Here is an 8387-nt window from a genome sequence, read left to right on the forward strand (position 1 = left end):
TTAAAAATACATATTTGCAATTTCAGCAGCACTGTGTTTATTTTTTGTGAAAGAAAAGAAAACCAAATTTAAAATATTTCTACAGCATGTTTAAGTGACAGATCCTGTGTGAAAGTTCAATATATTAACAGTACATGCATACTTGCCAATATGACCCGTTATAATCTACCAAGTGTTATTTTTTTCTTTCATTCTGTCACTTTTAATACCACTTCTACCACTAACAAAGTTACACTAAAACTCCCACAATGCAAAGTCAAAATAAACACTGCATGTATGTTACTAAAGCATGACATGTACATGAAATGAAAAATGGCAAAATGCAATAAGTTTAAAAATATTTATTTCAGCACCATTTCAGGTCAAACAAATAAATGCATGCATACATTTACAACAGTACTGTGTATTATTATACAAAAATAAATGAAAGAAAATGGAAACAAATTCTCCAACATTTTGAAATAACACTCAGTGTGTGCAATTTTATTAACGTTCATGCACATAATTACTTGCTAACATTCCCCTTTCTAATCTGAACATTTTTATTGGCTCCTCGATTTGTCTTTGTATTCTGGGACTTGTAGTGCACCTTCTCTAATGCAAATAGTGCAACTACAACTGCCACAATACAAACAAAAGAAGCATAATTCAATAAGCAACTACACATTAGAATGCATCACATTCTGCAGTATGCATGTACTGACAACATAATAAACCTTCACACAAGTGCCACTTAAAAGTGTTCTACAAATATTTCCATCTCCATTTCTTTTTTTATATTCCACAGAGTGCTGCTATAAATCCACAAAACCATTTTTTTACTTTCGTGTACTTTCGCCACTTAAAAGTGTTCTACAAATATTTTCCATCTCCATTTCTTTTTTATATTCCACAGAGTGCTGCTATAAATCCAAAAAAACATTTTTTTACTTTTGTGTACAGCCTCCCAAAAAGGACAGCTTTTTAAATGCTCAGCATTTTCCATTTTGCATTGTATAAAAAGATGACACTTTCTTGCTGTGGCCCCGTTAGGCATACTTATCACGGGACCACCGGTCCCATTAGCAACAGCGCCGGTGCTCCTGTGTCCCCATTCCCGTAGAGTCCTATGCGACTCCACGGGAATAAGGACTAACATTTTCTGTCACCTGACTTTCCAGGCCAACAGGACTTGTAATGGCCTGGTGGCACCAGGAAGCTAGGTGGCAAAGAATTATTAGGAATCTGGTGGCAACTCATCTGCAGCACCAGCAGGGTTACCACAATAATCACAACGATTCCCAACGTTATTAACTCTTCTTCCCAACAACTCCTCCTACATTCATAAATAATGGCTTCTTGTACTAAAATTACTTCACCATTACCATACATACCCACTAATTGTCTTCTTTCGCAATTGCAGTGAACAACAACCTCCTGGAAGACAACAACCTGAAGAAAATTACTCTTCACATTCTACAAAGTAAGTGCAGTAGTGTAGTAGTACTCTTTCTGTTACTCGTACAGTATAGTATAGCCACATAATAGCCCACACAATTCCTTTCAAATCAACATTTATTTCACTCTTATTCATTGCACCTCAACATGTACACTCTTTGTATTCTCATCTGAACACCATTATTACAACACCCACTATTATCCTGAAAACCACTCTCTTAAGCACTAACCCAAGCCCTTCACACATCTACACACAGCTACTCTAACAACCTGTCCAACCACAGCTAGCAGCCCATTGCACAATCACACAGCCCTATATTTATGTCTGCCATCAGATGCCAACCCTCATTCACAATACACGCAAATATATAGCACAACTTTCAAACGCACACTTTCCTTTTTTCTCCAACAGACAGAACAGAATGCAAACTAAAAATCAACTTTGTAGAAAACAAAGAAACAAATAGAGCAGATACACATAAAAGCATGCCAATTACTCATCCACCTCCAGCAGAATTTATAGCAAGTATTCAAACAAAACTGCTAATACAGACAGTCAACAAAACTAAACCAGCAACCACTAAAAATCTAGGGCCCCTCTTCCAAAAAACAAAAAATAAAAAAATGTATAAAGAAGAACAACACTGCTAATGACCCTACCACTATATCTAACAATATTAACACAGCGACAGTTAAGCATTTCAAAAAATGTATTTTACAAAAAATGCTCCACTATATAGTACTTCACAATCTTATGAAAACAACTGAAAAGTCACACTCTGTCCTTAAAATTTACTGCAGCAGACTAACCCGGGAAGCTCCAATTGACAGCGCAATTCTGCTCAAACAAAAATTGTTTATATACATTTTCAACAGAATGAAACCACTAACAAAATTAATCAGTAAATTACAAAAAGTACTTCTGTGAAGATGAATGGAGTCACACAATAAGCACAGAACCGTATTTCACTGAAGAGGCATACAAACAAGAACAGAAAACCCCAATTGCCATACATATTAATGGCAGAGGGTATGAAATGCTAGAAAATACCATTATGGCACAAGAAACCCTTATCGAAAAAACATCCCCAACAAACTTTCAATCAACTGTTCCATTCACCCAACCAATCCATCATGTCTACATATGGCCATGTAACTCAATGTGTAACATATGGCAACAGTCCTTCAAATCTTTATGGCAATTCCTCAATCACTACGGAAAAGTAAAAAACAAAATTTTAATAAAAACTTTACAAACAATGGACTCCTGCACAGTGTGCATCTACACTGGACTGCAAGGATCTTCATTAGCCTGAATTTCAGGAACTACTTGCAAAAGCACCTTCCACCACATAAAAATGTTAGGAACACACCATTCCACTATAAGGAATCTTGTGCAGACTGTACTATGCAAAAAGTCCTGCTTTACAAATGCAACATTTTAAGAACATTCTCCTACATGGAACAGCCAAAGAACTCCTTCAACAAATGGAACACATCCAAAGTAAATAGTTTGGAAGGAAAGATAACTTAGAAAATTCAGTAACTTTAGAGAACATTAGCAAAAACCTTACAAACACCAATATTCTAATAAACACATACAAAAAAGAAATAGCAAAGATTAAAAACACATCTGCTGAAGTACCAAACCAAGTATGTGTGTGCTGTCACAGAACATTTTATAAAAAGAACACAAAAATTGTAGATATGACTTACGTAGAGTACAATGAGGAATCCAAATGGTACCAATTAGCTTTATTCATTTAACAATGAGGAATCCAAATGGTACCAATTAGCTTTATTCCTTAACAGAGCATAAATACAAAATAAGTGAGCCCTCAATACTTTGCACATACTGCAATACAAAGCTTGAAAATAACCAAATGCCATCATGTGCTGTCACTAATAACTTGGAAATATTCCCACTTCCAAATCCTCCCCAACAGCTTAATTTGAATGAGAGCACTATAATCCAAAAAGTACACCCATTTCAAGTTATATTACTCCTTCAGCCCATAAGAGCCAAATTCCTTCTGAATTAATAAAAGACATTTGTGCAAAGTAGTATATTTGCCATTAGATCTTAAAAAACATATAGAAACTCTAGGAGTGCAACGGTCAATAGCTCAATCTTTGATTATCCTAGTTAAAGGTGTACCAGAAATTGGCAACATCTAGTAAACTTAAACAAAGTTACAAAAGCCATAAACTGTCTAAAAGAAAACAATGAGTACTACAAAGATATAAGCATTGAACAGAAGTTAAGAGAAAGGACCCAAATAATTCAGCATTCATCACCAACTGTCCAATTTGAATTTATAGATCCTATTACTGCATCCAATATTTTAGACCAGTATAGAATTCACCCACTACACTCCAAAGACACCATAGATGATGCATTAGAAACATATCAAATGCATCAAGCCAAAGGATCTCCAATCAGGATATGGGAGAAAAGTTTAGAAGCATGTGCCTTTCCTCTACTCTTTCCTACATGAAAGGGGGGAAGATGTGATGAAAGAGCCACACAAATAATAGCATCAGAATATCGCTCTTTACGAATGTATTCTGAAGACCCCAGATTCAGACAAAATGTAGAACACATATTTCACATCCTTTTCAAAAGTGAACTAGCAACTCTATGTTACGGAGTTGCACACACATTAACAACAGACTCCAATGTTTTAAATGATGTACGGCGTATGCTAAGGAACCTCGGCCCACCCACATGGTTTGTTACTTTAAGTTATGTAGAATATGCATGGGATGATTTGCACGACTTCTTATTTTTTACATTTTAAAGCACACAAACAGCCTGCGGACATTGAGGCGTTGTTACAGAAATTGTTGGGTTTTTTTGTTGCGTAATTGTTTTTTTTGTGTGTCTTAGTTGCGTATTTATAACGCGCTTAAACACCCAGAGGTTTCTAAGCTCGGACCCGGGAATCAAACCTGTGTTGCTTCGTGTCGTTTTGCTTACAAGGCGCCCACGTTGCCGCTGAGCTATCCTCCCGGGACATAAACCAGCAGCACATAGCAAACCAAAACAAAGAAGTAATAGACATAAAAACACCAGGAGAACTCTATTCTCTTGACCCTGTAAACGTATCAAGATACTTTCATCACCGCTTTATTTCAATGCTGCACTTCATCTGTAATAAAAATAACCCTCCCCTCGGAGAAGTGGAACACTTCTTTTGGGGAAACGAATATCAATCCAGATGAGCACCACACATCCACATGTTTTTGTGGATTAAAGATGCTCCTAAATTTGGTCATGACAGTGATGCCACTGTTATGCAGTTTAAACACAAATACATTTGCAATATCCCTTCAGCAACCACACATACTGAAATGTGGCTAAAACATATACAGCATTAAAAGAATCGAAGCTTCAAAGTACATACATTATTACAATGCAATCCTTTCCCTCTTATGGAATGCAAACATAGATATGCAATATATTGTAGATAATTCCACTGCTGTTGCAAGATATGTCATAGCCCACCTACCCAAAAGCTGAGAAAACAGGGCTAAAAGACCTCTGGGATGATATATCATCTGACAAAACACTTTCACAAACATTATACAGCTTTGGCATACAAATGCTGTCCCATAGAGAATGTGGATGCTAGGAAGCTGCAGACAGTTTAACAGGCAGAGCCTTATATCGCAAATCTAAACACATAGTCTGGCTAACCCTTGGTCCAGCTGCATCCAGAAAAAGAGTGCTGAAATCCTACCAAGACATAGAAACAATAGTCAACAATGATCCCAACAACCAGTTCATTTTAAAAAACTATTTATCAGACACATACTACCCAAACAGAAGTACTGCTTTGGAAAACATGCGCCTGTACCACATAGCCCAAAATTTCTCCAACCAAAATATTGTGAAATGAAACCAGATGAAAAATGTGAAAAATACGTGGTCTCAGCTTGTGAAGGAAGCCTTGTCATACTTACCAAACCCAGCCTAATTAATCATATAAAATTATCATTTAAAACTCCTTAACATAGAACACTTTGATACATGGCCCTACCACAACTTTTTAAACCACAGAAAAGAAGAGGATTTATTAGGTAACCATGACTTATTTGAAGCTGCATTCAATGCAAATGAAAGAACTATAGCAAATGTCAATTTCAAGCAATACAAAAAGATGTTGGACAATGCTTTTATGGAGGAAGAAGTTCAATCACAACCAAATGAAGACACTCCTGAGGGCAGTCAACCTTCTGTTACAGGAAGCCAAGAACCACTTGGAAAGCCACTCATTGTAAATGAAGCAGAAATGGCCATGAATGAAGTAGAGAACACCATGCATCAATATGAACAATCAGAAGAAAACTTGTCAGTGATAAAATCACAGCTAAATGATGAGCAATTTATAATTTACCTAGAAGTGACAAAAGAAATTGAACATGGTTTGAATCATGAAAGTAAAACTTGCAGCTGTCAAAATTATAAACCTCTACTCCTCTATGTAAGTGGTGAAGCGGGTTCTGGAAAAACATTCTTAATTAAAATCCTCAGCAAATTCCTGCAAAGGCTAACAAACAACAACCTTTCAGCTGCCTACAATATAGGATGTGTTACTTTACACTGACTACTGCTCCTTCCAGTAGAACACAAGTACTACAAACTATCAACAGAAGCTGCTACTGAAGTACGCAGAATTCTGAATCAAATGAAAATGCTCCTAATAGATGAGATAAGGATGGTTTCCAACCTAATGTTGGTGTCAATTCACCTCAGATTGAAAGAAGTCCTTACAACAGACTACAAAGAACTCTTTGGAGGAAAACACATTATTGTTTATGAAGATCTCCTAAAATTAACAACAGGTAAAGGTGAACCCATCACACATGGCAGTATAAGAAATATAAATCGCTGCCAATGTTTCCAATACAGAGAACTAACTCAAAGCATGCTTCAGTCTGCAGACCTCATCTATGCTAACATTTTTAAAAGCATTAGAACTGGTCTTCTTTCTAAAGCTACACAACACATCTTAAATAGTTGACTCATCCATGAGCTATATGGGCATGACACACCTGCTCCTGATGTCATGAACAATTAGCACAAAAAATGTAAGTCCGTAATGCCAACCCTTGCCAGCTGCACTCAATTCAATGAGACAATGTTAAAAAAATAAAAATGCAACCTACAGTGCATATTAGCTCCACAGACAAACTCAAAGTGCACGGCATGACATTCACTATGTGTCAACAAGCAACAGCACAACTAAATAGCTGAGAAAATTGTACCTCCAACACAGCTGCTTTGGAGAAAATGTTAATGTTGTTTTTAAACTGCAGAGTAATTTTAAAACGTAGAGCAGGGTTTTGTCAATGGAGCAATTGGTACAGTTGTTGGCTTACAAACCAATCCACATGACAACAACATTCAGTCTGTCAACATCCACTTTGACAAACTTTCCGAAGTTAAAAGGATAGGATACTCAACAGCACTATTCCTTCTTTTCAAAGACATGTATGTACACAGAGAACAATTCTCTCTGTCACTTGCATATGGAGTCACTATTCACAAATTGCAAGGAATAACCCTAGATCAGGCATTGATTGACATTGGCAGCAGAATCTTTAAAGAAGGTATGCGTTATGTAGCACTTTCACATCTACGTACACTTGAAGGACTATTTCTAGTCGATTTTGATGCAAACAAAGTCAAGGCTGACATTCCTTGCATCCTAGAGTACAACAGACTACATGCTCTCCGCACACCCCATGTAGATATGTCCCTGTTCCTCAAAAAAGTAAAGTTTTGAAAAGAAAATTAATGAAAACAGAACTTATAAGAGCTCTCCCAACAATATCACCAAAGAAACTAAAAACAACTGCTACTCCATCAAGTAGTACAACCACAAAACTATCTAGTACAAACACAACTGCACATCCATCAGCAGATATCAAAGACATATTTATTCTAAAAAACAAGTGGAGGTCCAACAAATGATACAGAGACAGAACTCTCTGGTCCATTTAAAATTTCCAACACAACTGGTGTAAATTGCTATGCAAATGTAGCAATCAATCTTCTGTTCAAATTGCCACTGTAGGAGTAGGGACTCTGCATTTTAGCGGTTCATCATTTTAGCTTGCACATGTTAGAGTGGGTTTGAACTGCAATAGGGGCTTATGGAGTGAAACTCAGTTCTGGATTCAGGAGTGTGAGTCTCAGGCAGAATTAAATAGATGCCAATGCACAGAGCACATGATTGAAATTGCACATTGCTTCAGGGTGATGTTTCAATGGATTGATCTGCACTAAACATAATACTAATATAAATTAACATAGTAACCCAACCCCAGTTAACATGTAACTGAATCCCTTAATAATATTTAGTGCAAAATAATCTATCATGAAATAGGCTGAAGGCAGAATTGGAAAATGTATGATGCTCTTTAAAATGGGAAATTAAACGTGCAGGCTGAATTTGCCCTGGGTGTTAAAAAAAAATGTGAAGATCGGTTCCACTGAAAACAGGGCATTGTGTTGAGCAGGAAACTCCTGTCGAAATGTATCTTTTGCTCTCCAGCAATGAAATCACGTGGAGTTCAGTGGAATGATCTGCTCAAGAAGAGGGGTTTCCCTTGGGTGGCCGAGGAATGTAATAAAATCCATGATTATGGATGTTTCAGAAGTGGCTTGGATTGAGTTTATTGGTGGCCTCTTCTCAAGCAGTTCTGAAACTTTTGTATCGAGTGTGGAACAGTCTAGGCGGCTGTGGTCTATCGCCTTTATGGCAGAGGATATTGCTGGCAATATAAAAAAATGTAATCCATCCAGAGCTTCTGAGCAGGATGGACTGCATAACGAAATGTTAAAACACAATCCTGAAGAGTGGGCAGATTTTTGCTGGACGCTATGCAATCAGATTTTGGGAGCTAGAAAGGTCCAGGCTTCCTGGAAGGTGGCAATTATA

The sequence above is a fragment of the Ambystoma mexicanum genome, chromosome 3p, assembly GCF_040938575.1.
Source record: "Ambystoma mexicanum isolate Mex_15411 chromosome 3p, UKY_AmexF1_1, whole genome shotgun sequence".
Taxonomy (NCBI): domain Eukaryota; kingdom Metazoa; phylum Chordata; class Amphibia; order Caudata; family Ambystomatidae; genus Ambystoma; species Ambystoma mexicanum.